The sequence below is a fragment of the Tachysurus vachellii genome, chromosome 12 (assembly GCF_030014155.1).
Source record: "Tachysurus vachellii isolate PV-2020 chromosome 12, HZAU_Pvac_v1, whole genome shotgun sequence".
Taxonomy (NCBI): domain Eukaryota; kingdom Metazoa; phylum Chordata; class Actinopteri; order Siluriformes; family Bagridae; genus Tachysurus; species Tachysurus vachellii.
Window position 1 is genome coordinate 27,205,462 of NC_083471.1, and position 17,500 is coordinate 27,222,961.

Consider the following 17,500-nt stretch of genomic DNA (forward strand, 5'->3'; position numbering starts at 1 on the left):
AGGTGATAAATGTGAGGAGGAATTTGGAGTCAGAGCTCAAAGTAACTTTATTTTTAAAAACTCTGAGGATCTGCTGAGAGGAAGAAGGGGGGAATGGGGGGCATCTGCCTGGGTGTGTGTGTGTGTGTGTGTGACTGTGTGTGTGTGTGTGTGTGTGTGTGTGTGTGTGTGACTGTGACTGTGTGTGTGTGTGTGACTGTGTGTGTGTGTGTGTGTGTGTGTGTGTGTGTGTGTGTGTGACTGTGTGTGTGTGTGTGTGTGACTGTGTGTGTGTGTGTGATTGTGTGTGTGTGTGTGATTGTGTGTGTGTGACTGTGTGTGTGTGTGACTGTGTGTGTGTGTGTGACTGTGTGTGTGTGTGTGTGTGTGACTGTGTGTGTGTGTGTGTGTGACTGTGTGTGTGTGACTGTGTGTGTGTGTGACTGTGTGTGTGTGACTGTGTGTGTGTGTGTGTGTGTGTGTGTGTGTGTGTGTGTGACTGTGTGTGTGTGTGTGTGTGTGACTGTGTGTGTGTGTGTGTGTGTGTGTGACTGTGTGTGTGTGTGACTGTGTGTGTGTGTGTGTGTGTGTGTGTGTGTGTGACTGTGTGTGTGTGTGTGTGTGTGACTGTGTGTGTGTGTGTGATTGTGTGTGTGTGTGACTGTGTGTGTGTGTGATTGTGTGTGTGTGTGACTGTGTGTGTGTGTGTGTGTGTGTGTGTATTGGGTGGGGGCAGTGGGGGGCTCTAGTGCTTCCTGACAGTTGACACAGATTTTTATTAAGCACAATATGACTCCGGTACCAAAACTTAAAGCGATTGGAGAGCAGTAATCAGAATCCTACATTATTCATGAGTGGACCCAGACGGTCGGGCCGAGCCACAGATGGAACACGAACACACTGAGCAGTGATGCAGACAGAATATTCCCATGATGCCTTACACAGGATGTGAAGTTACAGTGAAGTGTAAACAATATCTATATTCTGAATTCTAATGCAGTGTGTAGAAACGTCAACAACGTTAAAGTGAAGAATAAACACCGTCAGGATAAAAACACTGAGAGGAATTATTATTTATTTATTTTGCTGAATAATTATTTACAGACAATAAGACAAACATGACTGTGTGGTGTGTGTGATGTGTGTGTGATGTGTGTGTGATATGTGTGATGAGTGTCTGATGTGCGGTGTGTTTGATGTGTGTGTGTGATGTATGTGGTGTGTGTGATTTGTGAGGAGTGTCTCATGTGTGTGTGATGTGTGTGTGATGAGTGTCTCGTGTGTGTGATGAGTGTGTGATGTGTGTGTGATGTCTGTGTGATGTGTGTGTGATGTGTGTGTGATGAGTGTGTGATGTGTGTGTGTGATGAGTGTGATGTGTGTGTGATGAGTGTGTGATGTGTGTGATGAGTGTCTCGTGTGTGATGAGTGTGATGTGTGTGTGATGAGTGTGATGAGTGTCTCGTGTGTGATGAGTGTGTGATGAGTGTGTGGTGTGTGTGTGATGAGAGTCTTGTGTGTGATGTGTGTGATGAGTGTCTCGTGTGTGATGAGTGTGTGGTGTGTGTGTGTGATATGAGTCTTGTGTGCGTGATGAGTGTGTGATGAGTGTGTGATGTGTGTAATGTGTGTGTGATGAGTGTGTGATGAGTGTGATGTGTGTGTGATGAGTGTGATGAGTGTCTCGTGTGTGATGTGTGTGTGTGATGAGTGTGTGATGAGTGTGTGGTGTGTGTGTGATGAGAGTCATGTGTGTGATGTGTGTGATGAGTGTCTCGTGTGTGATGAGTGTGTGGTGTGTGTGTGTGATATGAGTCTTGTGTGTGTGATGAGTGTGTGATGAGTGTGTGATGTGTGTGATGTGTGTGTGATGAGTGTGTGATGTGTGTGTGATGAGTGTCTTGTGTGTGTGATGAGTGTGTGATGTGTGTGTGATGAGTGTCTCGTGTGTGATGTGTGTGTGATGAGTGTGTGATGAGTGTGTGATGAGTGTGTGGTGTGTGTGTGTGGTGTGTGTGTAGTCATCTGTGTTATTGTATTATTTCCTTACCTCGGGTGTTTGTATGGTAATTTGGGACGCATCCTGTGACTGTTGATGATGTCATGTTGCTTCTATTCCTAATATTGAGGTGTGAATGCAGCTGATGGAAAACGCAGCACACTTTTCCAAGTGAGACTCTGGAGTGCACTGCGGTTTGGGCCGTGTCCCGATTCTAAATCTATAAATCTCCACTTTCTTATGCGTCCTCACACACTTCCTTCCTTCAGCATGTCAGATCCACTGAGACGCTCCCTACTGAATACAGGAGAGATGGGGTGACATTGAGGTTACACACACACACACACACACACACACACACACACACACACAGGTTCTGACTGCTACTGTGTCACTGTCAGTCCTCTAGTATCCCAAAATGCACCAGGAAATTGCTGATTTAGCCTTAATGTCTCTCTGATTCTCTTATACACAGTCGCTCCCCCTCCTCTCTCTCTCTCTCTCTCTCTCTCTTACTCTCTCTCTGTCTCTCTCTCTCTCTCTCTCTCTCTCTCTCTCTCTCTTTCTCTCTCTTACTCTCTGTCTGTCTCTCTCTCTCTCTCTCTTACTCTCTCTCTGTCTCTCTCTCTCTCTCTCTCTCTCTCTTACTCTCTCTCTGTCTCTCTCTCTCTCTCTCTCTCTCTCTCTCTCTCTCTCTTTCTCTCTCTTACTCTCTCTCTGTCTCTCTCTCTTTCACTCTCATTAGCACTTTGTAGTGTGCACTTGGATAGGCAGTGAAGATCGTTAGAACTCGTTAAGAGAGCTGATCGCTCTGAGAGGAAAAACTCCCATAATCCCCTGGGACACACCCACTAAAAATGGATTTACACTCAATCCTTTTAAACTTCTCTGTGACATTTACAAATTCCTCTGCCTGTGTGTGTGTATAGGGTAAAGGGAGTAGGGTATAGGGTAAAGGGTATAGGGTATAGGGAGTATGGTAAAGGGAGTAGGGTATAGGGTAAAGGGTATAGGGTATAGGGAGTATGGTAAAGGGAGTAGGGTATAGGGTAAAGGGTATAGGGTAAAGGGAGTAGGGTATAGGGAGTAGGGTAAAGGGAGTAGGGTAAAGGGAGTAGGGTATAGGGAGTAGGGTAAAGGGAATATAGTAAAGGGAGTAGGGTAAAGGGAGTAGGGTATAGGGTAAAGGGAGTAAGGTATAGGGAGTAGGGTATAGGGTAAAGGGAGTAGGGTATAGGGTAAAGGGAGTAGGGTGTAGGGTAAAGGGAGTAGGGTATAGGGAGTAGGGTATAGGGTATAGGGAGTAGGGTATAGGGAGTAGGGTAAAGGGAATATAGTAAAGGGAGTAGGATAAAGGGAGTAGGGTATAGGGAGTAGGATATATGGTATAGGGAGTAGGGTATAGGGAGTAGGGTATACGGAGTAGGGTATAGGGTATAGGGTATAGGGTGTATGGAGTAGGGTATAGGGAATGTGTGCTCTGCTTTACAGTAGCAGCTCATTCTAAAAGAATAAATGTTTGGAGTTTATTCATGTTGAAGTGGGCGGGGTTTGTGTGAGTGGGTGGTCATGTGACTTTACAGGAGAGTGTTTTATTGGCTTGGCTCCCTCAGACCGGTGGAGGATGGTGTCTTTATTCCCGTCTCTATCAGTAAGAGTCAGTGAGATCATTTTATCTCCCACTCAGACGTGTCAGATGTCTCTCTCTTGGTGACGACCCTGAGACTGTCCGTCACCATCGCCTCAGACACGTACGTACGCCAGAACCCCAAACACACACGGTGTCTCGTCGTCTAGGAGTAAAGTGGTCCTGAGTACAGCGTTCAGGTGCGGGGGAGAAATCCTTCACAGCTGAAACAAGGCTTATAAACTCCTCACGCCTCTCTGAGCTAGTGTCAGGTGTGTAGATCAGGTGTGGGTGTGGCCTGAGCGCTGGTGACTGTTGTGTAAATCAGTCGCACACTTCATCACAGTGACACACAGATAATAAGTTTAATAATTAATTAATGAAAATGAAACAGAAAATAATCAAATGATTAAAAACTGTAGAAAGCTGTACGGTCAAATCCCACACTGTTCCCATGGCAACATTTAGCTAGTTTATCACACACATCCTCAGAATTTTACACAGAACTACTGCTGCTGTTCCGTACGACATCAATATAAACGTCAAATCAATTTAAAAACAAATATTTTCTCCTACGTAACAGAATTTACACAGTTTATAAATGCTGAGTGTTCAGAAGTTTAGCAGAGTTACTCAGACTGAATACCAGCTAGAGAAGATAAAGTAGTTCCTTCATTTAGCCTCGTCAAACAAGATAAGCATGTGTGTGTGTATGTGTGTGTGTGTGTGTGTGTTAGGGATTACTTGGCTTTAAATGGATCAGGTAAAGTCTACTCAGCTCTTAAAAGCATCCAGACAAAGCCTTGACCCCCCCCCCCCACACACACACACACACACTCACAGACAATAAGTATTATTGTGTCTGTGTGTGTGTGTTTGTATGTGTGTGTGCGTTTGTGTCTGTGTGTGTGTTTGTGTCTGTGTGTGTGTTTGTGTCTGTGTGTTTGTTTGTGGGTGTGTCTGTGTGTGTTTGTATGTGTGTGTTTGTATCTGTGTGTGTTTGTATGTGTGTGTGTTTGTGTCTGTGTGTGTGTGTTTGTGTCTGTGTGTGTTTGCGTCTGTGTTTGTATATGTGTGTGTGTGTGTTTGTGTCTGTGTGTGTTTGTGTGTGTGTTTGTGTGTGTTTGTGTGTGTTTGTGTGTGTGTTTGTGTGTATGTTTGTGTGTGTGTTTGTGTGTGTTTGCGTCTGTGTGTGTTTGTATTGGTGCGTGTTTGTATCTGTGTGTGTGCGTGTTTGTGTCTGTGTGTGTGTTTGTGCGTGATTGTGTGTGTTTGTGTGTATGTTTGTGTGTGTGTGTTTGTGTGTGTGTTTGTGTGTATGTGTTTGTGTGTGTTTGTGTGTATGTGTTTGTGTGTATGTGTTTGTGTGTTTGTGTGTATGTGTTTGTGTTTGTGTGTTTGTGTGTGTGTTTGTGTGTATGTGTTTGTGTGTATGTGTTTGTGTTTGTGTGTTTGTGTGTGTGTTTGTGTGTATGTTTGTGTGTGTGTGTGTTTGTGTGTATGTGTTTGTGTGTGTTTGTGTGTATGTGTTTGTGTTTGTGTGTTTGTGTGTGTGTTTGTGTGTATGTGTTTGTGTGTTTGTGTTTGTGTGTATGTGTTTGTGTTTGTGTGTGTGTTTGTGTGTATGTGTTTGTGTGTTTGTGTGTATGTGTTTGTGTTTGTGTGTTTGTGTGTGTGTTTGTGTGTATGTGTTTGTGTTTGTGTGTTTGTGTGTGTGTTTGTGTGTATGTGTTTGTGTTTGTGTGTGTGTGTTTGTGTGTATGTGTTTGTGTTTGTGTGTATGTGTTTGTGTTTGTGTGTTTGTGTTTGTGTGTTTGTGTGTTTGTGTGTATGTGTTTGTGTTTGTGTGTTTGTGTGTGTTTGTGTTTGTGTGTTTGTGTGTGTTTGTGTGTATGTTTTTTCTATTTTGAGAGAATTACATCCTCCATTAAAAGCACATTCACTGGAGAAAATCCTTTTAGCACTGAGCTTTTAACACTCAACAGCTTTACAAAATGTGTGTTTGTGTGTGTGTCTGTGTGTGTGTTTGTGTGTATGTGTTTGTGTGTGTGTCTGTGTGTGTGTGTTTGTTTGTGTCTGTGTGTGTGTGTTTGTTTGTGTCTGTGTGTGTGTTTGTTTGTGTCTGTGTGTGTGTGTGTTTGTTTGTGTCTGTGTGTGTGTGTGTTTGTGTGTGTGTGAGATTACTGCCCCTGCATTGTTGCCCTTCAGGCATGTTGTTGCCCCTTATCACTGCCCTTTATTGACCTTATGACCCCAGTTTTGACTGATCCTCTTTAGTACATGATGGTGAATGAATATAATCTGATTATTAAAGTCAGATTCTGATGCTCTGTGTGTCTGATCCAGTGAACATCCACATTCATGAATATGTAAATCAATCTAATGGCTGGTCTTTAACTCTATATCATATTCTAATGCTTCTGTTATTTATATAGTTTCTATACGTGCAGTTTAAAGAGGAGGAGTTTCATTTTACTGTAAATCGTATAGCGGATATAAATGTGTGTGAAATTATATAACTGTATATTAAATAATATAAAAACATGAAATCTGTTCACTTCTGACTTAAAGCCACACCCACATGTCCATATATGGAAGACTGCTGTTAACTGTGCTTAGATGAGTAGATGAAATGTGTGTAAATTTTGCATCTGGTCTGTCACATAAACACACACACACACACACACACACACACACACACACATACACACAAAGTAATTATTAATCACCAAATTAGGGGATTAATCAGTGGATTAGTCGAGGTATTTAGTAACTTAATAAGCTCCCATATGGTATGATCTGTTTCTCTAAATAACGGCCAGTTCTCAGATGCTGATGAGAAAATGCTAACGAGGTTAGCAAGCTGCTACACTTCATTAATGTGTCAGTGCTGAGAGAACACACACACACACACACACACACACACACACACACAAACATCATTAGAGAGAAAGCATGTAGGGGGCTCTTCTCATCTCCTGTTTCACTCATTTCCTACATTTGAAGTGTGTGTGTGTGTGTGTGTGTGTGTGTGTGTGTGTGTGTGTGTGTGTGTGTGCGTGTGTGTGTGCGTGTGTGTGTGTTGGTGTTTGGAGTGCAGCCTAAGTGCTGTCAGTGCCATCGTCTCTCTCTCCCTCTCTCCAACAGCCATGTGTCCAATGAGGAACAATAGCTGAGTGTGTGTGTGTGTGTTAACAGTGGAGTGTTTGTGTAGATGAGTTTGTGTGGGTCTATACACACAAACACACACAAACACACACACACACACACACACACAGAGTGTCATTAGGGTAATGGAGGGATGGATAGAGAAGTAATTACGGATGAATAACAGTCATATTAATGATTGTTCCTTTTTTATCTCTCCGTCTCTCCGGGTCAGGAATATTGCGCTACATCGACTCTGTAACTTTTTGATTAACGTCTATTTTTATGTCAGTTTTTTTTATTTTAAAGATATTTCTGAAGCTGTAATGGATTTGTTCCTGACTGCTGAGTGCTGAGTCCTGAGTGCTGTTGTTCCTGCTGAATTTACACTGTGGCTCAATCCCAAATAATAGTGATAGTGGACCTGAAGTGCACTAAGTAGAGTCTACAACACGAGCAGTATGTAGCACTATGAAGTGCACTAAGTAGAGTCTACAACACGAGCAGTATGTAGCACTATGAAGTGCACTAAGTAGCTTCTACAACATGAGCAGTATGTAGCACTATGAAGTGCACTAAGTAGAGTCTACAACACGAGCAGTATGTAGCACTATGAAGTGCACTAAGTAGAGTCTACAACACGAGCAGTATGTATCACTATGACGTGCACTAAATAGAGTCTACAACACGAGCAGTATGTAGCACTATGACGTGCACTAAATAGAGTCTACAACACGAGCAGTATGTAGCACTATGACGTGCACTACGTAGAGTCTACAACACGAGCAGTATGTGGCACTATGAAGTGCACTAAGTAGCTTCTACAACACGAGCAGTATGTAGCACTATGACTTGCACTAAGTAGAGTCTACAACACGAGCAGTATGTAGCACTATGACGTGCACTACGTAGAGTCTACAACACGAGCAGTATGTAGCACTATGAAGTGCACTAAATAGCTTCTACAACATGAGCAGTATGTAGCACTATGACGTGCACTAAGTAGAGTCTACAACACGAGCAGTATGTAGCACTATGACGTGCACTAAGTAGAGTCTACAACACGAGCAGTATGTAGCACTATGAAGTGCACTAAGTAGCTTCTACAACACGAGCAGTATGTAGCACTATGAAGTGCACTAAGTAGCTTCTACAACATGAGCAGTATGTAGCACTATGAAGTGCACTAAGTAGCTTCTACAACATGAGCAGTATGTAGCACTATGACTTGCACTAACCAGTCACACCACAGTGCACTTACACAATAATAAATGTTAGGTCTTACAGAATTTCTCTGTTTTAAGAAACATTTCAATGACTTTAATCTTTAGATAATGATTTAAATGTTAATTGTTTTCTTTGAGTAATCTATAAAAACAAAACACAGTAATTTGCTTTGTCTGCTAAAGTTAATTATGTAAACATTATGCAAACGAGAAAGGAAGTGACGTGGGAGGTATAAAGAGACCAGGCCACGCCCTCTGCTGTAACAGGAAGAGGTGGTTTAGTGTAAGGTGGGCATTAGGTCCAGAGGATTATGGGTAATCAGGGCTCAGGCAGAGAAAGGATAGTCTCAGAGGGAGCTCAGTGCTGGAGTGGGTTTCAGGTGGAGGAGTGAGAGTGGGTTCTGCACACAGTGAAGGAGGAGAACCCTCAGGAGAACTACATGAAATCTACATTTCTAAACCTAGTGGTTCTACCTTCAGAAGGTTTATCACTCCTGGAGCTTCTGTACCTGTCACTCTCACTAAAAGAGGTGTGGCCTCTGTACCTGTCACTCTCACTAAAAGAGGTGTGGCCTCTGTACCTGTCACTCTCACTAAAAGAGGAGTGGCCTTTGTACCTATCACTCTCACTAAAAGAGGTGTGGCCTCTGTACCTGTCACTCTCACTAAAAGAGGTGTGGACTCTGTACCTATCACTCTCACTAAAAGAGGTGTGGCCTCTGTACCTGTCACCCTCACTAAACGAGGTGTGGCCTCTGTACCTGTCACTCTCACTAAAAGAGGTGTGGCCTCTGTACCTGTCACTCTCACTAAAAGAGGTGTGGCCTCTGTACCTGTCACTCTCACTAAAAGAGGTGTGGCCTCTGTACCTGTCACTCTCACTAAAAGAGGTGTGGCCTCTGTACCTGTCACTCTCACTAAAAGAGGTGTGGCCTCTGTACCTGTCACTCTCACTAAAAGAGGTGTGGCCTCTGTACCTGTCACTCTCACTAAAAGAGGTGTGGCCTCTGTACCTGTCACTCTCACTAAAAGAGGTGTGGCCTCTGTACCTGTCACTCTCACTAAAAGAGGTGTGGCCTCTGTGCCTTTGTTTCTTCTACTTTTGTTGTTCTTCTGTCTTTTTTAACCTCAGACACACACTGCTAACCATATGGCAGCCTCACACACACACACACACACACACAGACAGTCTATTCCTCTCTCCATGGAAAGGTCCGTGTCCTGGTGTGTGTGTGTGTGTGTGTGTGTGTGTATGTGTGTGTGTGTAAGTGAAGCAGCTGATGATGAAGAGATGCCAAGACTCAGACTGAGAGGACAGAATTAGATATGAAGCCCTGCTGATACACACACACACACACACACACACACACAGACACACACACAGACACACACACACACACACACACACACACACACACACACACACACACTGACAGAGAGTTACTGATAGACAGAGAGGCTGTTAGAAGTCATCATCAGCTTTTTCTGTACAAAGCCTCATTTCATTTGCTCTGCATTTGTGACGAAAACAAGCTGATGATAATGACAGGATCTCACACACACACACGCGCGCTCACACACACACGCACACACACACACACGCACACATGCACACACACACGCACTCACACACACACAGGCACTCACATGCACATGCACACACACACACGCACGCTCACACACACACGCACACACACACACACACACACACGCACACATGCACACACACACGCACTCACACACACACAGGCGCTCACACGCACATGCACTCACACACACATGCACTTGCACACACACACACGCACGCTCACACACACATGCACACACACACGCACTCACACACACACACACATGCACTGACACACACACACATGCACTCACACACACACACACACACACACACACACACACACTCATACACATTCACGCACACACGCAAACACACTTACACACTTAACTCCTTTATAGACAGGGCACACTGGGTGTGTATCATAACTTCAACATGCTGCTGGAACTAAAACTGAGGAGCTTTCACATGTCGGCTCCTAAAGACATGCTGGAATCGAAGAGTTGTTCTGTTGCCATGACAACAATTGAAAAAAAAGCTTATTGTTGAGAAAAAGGAATACATGTGCAGGTGTTATTAAATAAAAAAGTGCTAATGCTAAAATTTCACACAGCTTCAAACTACACTTCCCATCAGCCTCTGCACATTTGCTTTTGCTTTATGTCTTTGTTTCACCTTAATAAACATCAGTCTGTGGTTCACTGACAACACCTGCTCAGAACATGTAGTCTAGGGCCAGTGGTTCTCAAACTGGGGGCCCTGAGATGGTGCCAGGGGGCCCCGGGTCACTGACAACACCTGCTCAGAACAAGCAGCCTTGGGTTTAATGCTTCCACATTCTAATGCTGAGGCCCAGAGGGTATTTTCGATGGTGGGTTTGAACAAAACCTCAACACGACACAGTTTGTCTCTGGACGGGACATTGTCCTCAATCATGACCCTAAAAATGTCTGGGCTTGTGCTGAACTGTTTTATATTGGTGCAACATTACACATGATAAAGGGGTCCAAAAAGGTAACAAACACTTACAATAAACACCACCAGTCATAATCTCTCTCTCTCTCTCTCTCTCTCTCTCTCTCTCTCTCTCTCTCTCTCTCTCTTTCTCTATCTCTCTCTCTCTCTCTCTGGTAAGTGATCCTTACCAAACACAACTCCCCCAGTGTTTGTTTGTGTTGGTTGTGGTTGGAGATGTCACTCTTGTCCTGTAACAGGACATTTACAAATGCAATATAGCTGTGTGTTAGGCCACACCCACATGCTCCTTGTAAAGTTAAACCAGAGAAACTTTAAGGTCAGAACAGAATAATTTCTGTTTCTGTGACACGTTAAAGCAACACCACACAAGTCAAGAAGTTTTTATTGTCATTTACACCATATATATGTGACACAGTACACAGTGACGTGACACAACGTTCCTCCAGGACCAGGACCAGGGAGCTACACAGAACATCACAGACATAAGGACTGAAGTCTTAGACACATAAAGTGTATCTGTAAAACCTGCTGTACACAGTGTGAGACACAGGACAAAAGACAGAGAAAAAGACAGTGTAGGACAAAAGACAGAGAAAAAGACAGTGTAGGACAAAACACTGTGAAGACAAAAGACAGTTTAGGACAAAAGACAGCACAGGCCAAAAAACAGTCAGGACAAAAGACAGTGTAGACAAAAGACAGTGTAGGACAAACAATACAAGACATTACACAAAAGACATTACCCAAAAGCAGCACTGACCAGTGTACACACTGTATATTCTATAGTACATGTGCAGGAATCCTGTAATGAACACATTAGTATTATAGCAGCAGTTATATAAGGTGTTGTAATGTATTGTGTAAAACAGCATGTGACTGAAATGTGAAAGACAAAATGTGTAAAGAGCAGAAACTGTGTGTAAAAACATCATGTACACAGTCTGATAGGGTGCTGCTGGAGACATGGTGTATATTGGAAGAGTGTGTAGACGTCCAAAGGACCTCAGTGGAGCTGTTTATTAATAATAAATATGTGATATTTTAAAGTGTGAATCTTTCTCTGGAATGTGAAGGAATGTTAAAGAATTTAAATTCACACAGCTGATGATGTCACAAAAGCCCTTAGAGCAGCTGACCAATCAGAAGACTCACATACACTCACTATAAACACACACCAACACACACTCACGTTACAGAGACATACACACACACACAGAGAGAGAGAGAGAGAGAGAGAGAGGGAGAGAGAGAGACAGAGAGAGAGAGAGAGATGTGATGGAGAGGTTTTTCAGACCAGAGGATGGATAGAGTATGGATGCGCTTATCTGTCAGGTGCAGCTTGGTAGGAAGGGTGTGTGTGTGTGTGTGTGTGTGTGTGTGTGTGTGTGTGTGTTGGAGGGTGTCATCAGTCTCCGTGGTGATGTCTCTATTGACACAGAGAGAGAAACGTTATTTAGTGTCATGCAAATTCTTCATGTTATTTATTCATTAGGAGTACTCCCTGTGTGTGTGTGTGTGTGTGTGTGTGTGTGTGTGTGTGTTTAGTCCATAAAGGTCACTTCCTTGGACACTTTCCATCCACCCTGTGTGTGTGTGTGTGTGTGTGTGTGTGTGTGTGTGTGAGAGAGAGAGAGTGTGTAACATTGTCTCTCTTTCAAACTATTGTCTCTTTGTGTTCTTTATTTTCTGTGGTCTTTTCTGTTGGGCTTATTTAAAATGACTCTTTAAACACACACACACACACACACACACACACACACACACACACACACACACACACACACACAGTAAAAGTAGCTTCTAGTCCATTTAAAATGCAGAAACAATAAATGTGAGTGGAGTTGATGGTTTTTCTTTATTTACTCCCTGAAGTAGAGTTAATCGATTTTCCACTTCAGTGTTCAGGGCTGGAAATTAACGCTGATAGCTGACGATGTTGTTCTGTCCACAGCAGCCATGCTTCCTCTCTGTGCTCGGAAAACCAATGGGTGTGTATAGGTGTGATGAAACTGATTGCAGAGGCGACAGTGCAGACACAAAGTGTTTTTAATGGTAAACAAATGCTTTACAAGTTTTTAATGGAGATCAAGTCCAAACCTGACACTCTTCCTGTTTCCTGACACTGAGCTGTGCTTTAACATCAGCCTCAACATAATCTCTTTCTACTACAATGTCATAGTTTCTCTCATCATGATGCATTTCCATGGCAATAGACCTGTTCTTGGTCTTGTCTCCACCTCTGTTCTATCATTGGTTGTTTCTCTGATTGTGTTCTCCTGTTCCTGGTTCCCTCTTTGGTTAAGTTGTGCACTGATTACAAGAAGAAGAAGAAGAAGAAGAAGAAGAAGAAGAAGAAGAAGAAGAAGAAGAAGACGACTTTATTTTCTCACATACACATTCCAGCACAGTGACATCCTTTTCTTTGCATATCCCACCCTAGGAAGTTACGGCCAGAGCACAGGGTCAGCCATGATACAGTCCCCTGGAGCAGAGAGGCTTAGGGGCCTTGATTAGGGGCCCAACAGTGTCAGAAGGGATCTGAGAGACAAAGTATTCTGATGAAATTAGTTTTCAAAACATTTTAATAATTGCTTGGTGTAGGGGGCGTGGCCAGACATTATTAGGTCACATGACTCTCATGTCTCAGGTTTCTTCTCCTGTTCATTTGATAAACGTTTTAATATGCTGTAATCTTTAATCCCACCTGAATAAGTGAGTTATTAATGGAGAATTTTAGGTGAATGATTCTGATGAGTTGTGACACTTACTTGAGACAAATATAAATATAATGTATTTTTACCTGTATTTGTTGATGTCATCTCTGTGAAAGCTTGGAGTGTGTGAAGTCGAGTGGAGGTGCAGATGTTCCTGATGTTTTGCTTGTTCACCTTCTCTCAGTAAACACATTCTTGTTCTGCTCTTTTTAAATGAGACGATTTGCTTCATTTTTAATTTGAGGTGAATTTGTTGTATTGAACAAAAAGTCTTTGTTGTAGAAAGATTAATTTTCTGGTGTTTAATGTGAATTACTGTTTAAACTTGAGACCTTTCTGTTTCCTGCTGTAGACCTCAGCTCCCCAAACTCATTACCTCTGTGGTCTGTCAGCTTGATCCTAGCTTCATGTTCTGCACCCATCATCTCTACTCCACTGGTTCATCTGATGAATACACGTCTGTTTTCTGGTTCTTTTCATGCTGCTCTTAAACCTGCCGCTCTCGCACTTCCCCTTAACCTTGACACAGGCAATTACAGACTGATCTCCAGTCTCCATTTTTTTATCTGAAGTGATGGACAGAGTGGTAGCCATGCTTTCCTTTCCAGTCCGTCTTTCACCCTTATCACATTACTGAATCTTCTCTCTTGAGTGCTCTGCTGTTTTCAGCTGAAGGTGATTCCAGAGATCTTCGTCACCATGATCTCATGAGAGTTTTTTATTCCATCTTTCCTCAGTGGCTATTAAAGCTCTCAGACAGTTTATCAAACTAGGAACACAAAAGGAATATTTCCCAGCATGCTGATCTTTACTTTACTGGAGATGTCAGGACTTATATATACAATCAACATGTTTCCTCATACTGATGTAATCCTCTCTCAGACTGCAGACTTCACCTTTACCTGAAAGGAAACACATCTTTTGAAATTACTATTAAAATGTACAACTTAGATTTGACAATGAAAGTGTGGTTAAACTCTAAATCTTCATGACCTTCCTGATTATTACAATGCTGGTTTAAACAGTTTACTCTGTGTTAAAGCACTGTATGGTGTATGATGATGCTGAGTTAACAGTACATGAGCTCCGGTTTACCTGGTGCAGATTTTTGGGACCTGAAACTTTGGTGATAAATCACTGTACACTGCTTTGGCAACTGCTTGTGTAGCGTGAGCAGTTTAGCGAGATGATTTTTCTCAGTCTGTGAGCTCCCACAGATTCATGTTTGAAATTCTTGAAGATGAATCACATTGTGTGAATCACCTGCATTTACATTTAACAGCAGTTAAACTTCATCACTCCAATAATGATGAAGTGTTTTGAGAGACTGAAAGGGGTGCAGGGGTGCATCTTGGCCCTCACCTGGCCCTCACCTGGCCCTTGCCTGGCCCTCGCCCGGCCTTCAAATGGCCCTCGCCCTGCCTTCAACTGGCCCTCACCTGGCCCTCACCTGGCCTTCAACTGGCCCTCACCTGGCCTTCAACTGGCCCTCACCTGGCCCTCGCCCGGCCTTCAACTGGCCCTCACCTGGCAGATGCCCTGATCAACCTGCATTTTATCTAATTTTATACAACTGAGCAATTCAGTGTTAAGGGCGTTACTCAGGGGCCCGGCAGCTGCTGCTGTGTGGACCTGGGATTCAAACTCAGAACCTTTTGATCATTTTACAATGTTTACATTATTATAATCGTACATATTTTTTTTTCAACTCACAAACATACTGCAGTACTGAGGCACTTACAAGGTTCTGCCCCTGGCACTATATATTTGTCTCCTGTCTATTAGTTTGATTTTAAAAGTGTCTAAAGATCTACTGACCACATTTCATTGCTTTGTACCACTGTATGACAATAAAGAAGTTCATTCATTTGTTCATTCATCTGTTCAATGCCTTATCTAGAGTGAATTACAGAACAGCTTTGTAGTCTGTATCAAAAACACATCCTTGTGCTCATTAAATTTTTGAAATTTAAAAAACTATGAAATTACGATCCATCAGTTCCATGAAGTGACAGTGAAAGAGACAGAAAATGCATCTGCTATAATGTGCAGCATGTCTCTGAATCCAGTTTATTTCTTTGTGTGAGTGGTCAAGGGCAAAATACAGCAAACAGAAAACATAACCTAAAAAACCCAACATGACATTATTTTCTTTTCTCTCTTCTTGAGTTCTCTATGCAGAACAGATCATTCCTGCCTGCATTTCCCCAAACAGTTCTTCCAACATACTTTTTTATTTCTTGTTTTTCTTGCACCAGAACAAAATATTACTGAGACAACCAGTACATCGTCTTCTTGTTGACAGTCGTAAGAGTTTAGGGATCAGGAGTTTACTGCAGCAGGGATCTCAGGTGAGAAAAGGTGTTGTGTGTGAGTCTTATCTGTAAATGATCCTACATCCACAAAAGAACAGATCAAACTGGTCTAGTGTAAGCATTACACTGATGTTTTGAAAGTTATTTATTGTCCATCAGTGGCAGAGAGATTATACCATCACAGAAACACACTTTTATTCTCTGACCAATGCCACACTTGATTTTCTAAACAGTTCTAACCAGGACACTCTGACTGGCTGATGTCTTATCATCAGATTCATAAACATGGCAGTTTTATCAACAAAGGTATTGGAAAACATTTTTAATATACAACAAAGCTACTGTTTACCTCTCTTTATCCCTCTTTTTTTCGTAAGAAATACAAACTCTTCTTTGCCACTTCTGAAGTCCTTCACAGTTTCCTGCCCATGCCTATCTGTCTGAGTTGTGACATCCTTCGGGAGCTGGCAGCATCTCTGTGACTTCTTGGTGACCTTGTGCTTATTCTTTTTGAGGCTCTGGGATGGATTTCATGGAATTTAATTTAACCTAAATCTGTGAATACTTTCTAAGCAGTGTATTATTAGGTTTGTGGGCCACAATCTGAAATGCATAATCTGAATAATTTGTAAATTTCCTATGAGACCATGCATGTTACCAAGGCTGCTCTCTGTTCACTGACCAGATGTCTGCAGTCTGAATCCAGCAACCCTTACTGTTGCTGTCAGACCTTCTGCACCCCTTACTGACCAAACTGTCTGACCCTCTGCACCCCTTACTGACCAAACTGTCTGACCTTCTGCACCCCTTACTGACCAAACTGTCTGACCCTCTGCACCCCTTACTGACCAAACTGTCTGACCTTCTGCACCCCTTACTGACCAAACTGTCTGACCTTCTGCACCCCTTACTGACCAAACTGTCTGACCCTCTGCACCCCTTACTGACCAAACTGTCTGACCCTCTGCACCCCTTACTGACCAAACTGTCTGACCTTCTGCACCCCTTACTGACCAAACTGTCTGACCCTCTGCACCCCTTACTGACCAAACTGTCTGACCTTCTGCACCCCTTACTGACCAAACTGTCTGACCCTCTGCACCCCTTACTGACCAAACTGTCTGACCCTCTGCACCCCTTACTGACCAAACTGTCTGACCCTCTGCACCCCTTACTGACCAAACTGTCTGACCTTCTGCACCCCTTACTGACCAACCTGTCTGACCTTCTGCACCCCTTACTGACCAAACTGTCTGACCCTCTGCACCCCTTACTGACCAAACTGTCTGACCTTCTGCACCCCTTACTGACCAAACTGTCTGACCCTCTGCACCCCTTACTGACCAAACTGTCTGACCTTCTGCACCCCTTACTGACCAAACTGTCTGACCTTCTGCACCCCTTACTGACCAAACTGTCTGACCTTCTGCACCCCTTACTGACCAAACTGTCTGACCTTCTGCACCCCTTACTGACCAAACTGTCTGACCTTCTGCACCCCTTACTGACCAAACTGTCTGACCCTCTGCACCCCTTACTGCATTTACATTTACAGCATGTGACAGACTCTCTTATCCAGAGCGACATACCAAAGTGTTTTTAAGTCTCTATCATTGAATACATTAACTCTATTTCACTAGGTTACAGACTTAAGATACCATGAGCCTAAAACATTGTTTAAATTATTTTATTTTTAATTTTTTTTTTTAAATATACACACATCCAACAAACAGGGGAGAAAGTGCTAGTTCAAGTTTTTCATAAAGAAGTAGGTCTTCAATTGTCGTTTGAAGATGACTCAGTGACTCAGCTGTTCGGACCTCTAGGGGAAGTTCTTTCCACCACCTTGGTGCCAGAACAGAAAAGAGTCTTGTAGTAAACTTATCTCTTACCCTGAGAGATGGTGGGACCAGTGGAGCAGTGCTGTAGATCTGAGGGAGTACCTGAG

At 43.0% G+C, this 17,500-nt stretch overlaps 1 protein-coding gene across 1 annotated transcript in view; it reads left to right on the plus strand.

Moving 5' to 3' along the window:
- The window catches only part of si:dkey-215k6.1 (transmembrane protein 132C), a 75,357-nt gene that overhangs the window by 1,022 nt on the left and 56,835 nt on the right, over positions 1-17,500 (plus strand). The window lies entirely within an intron of this gene.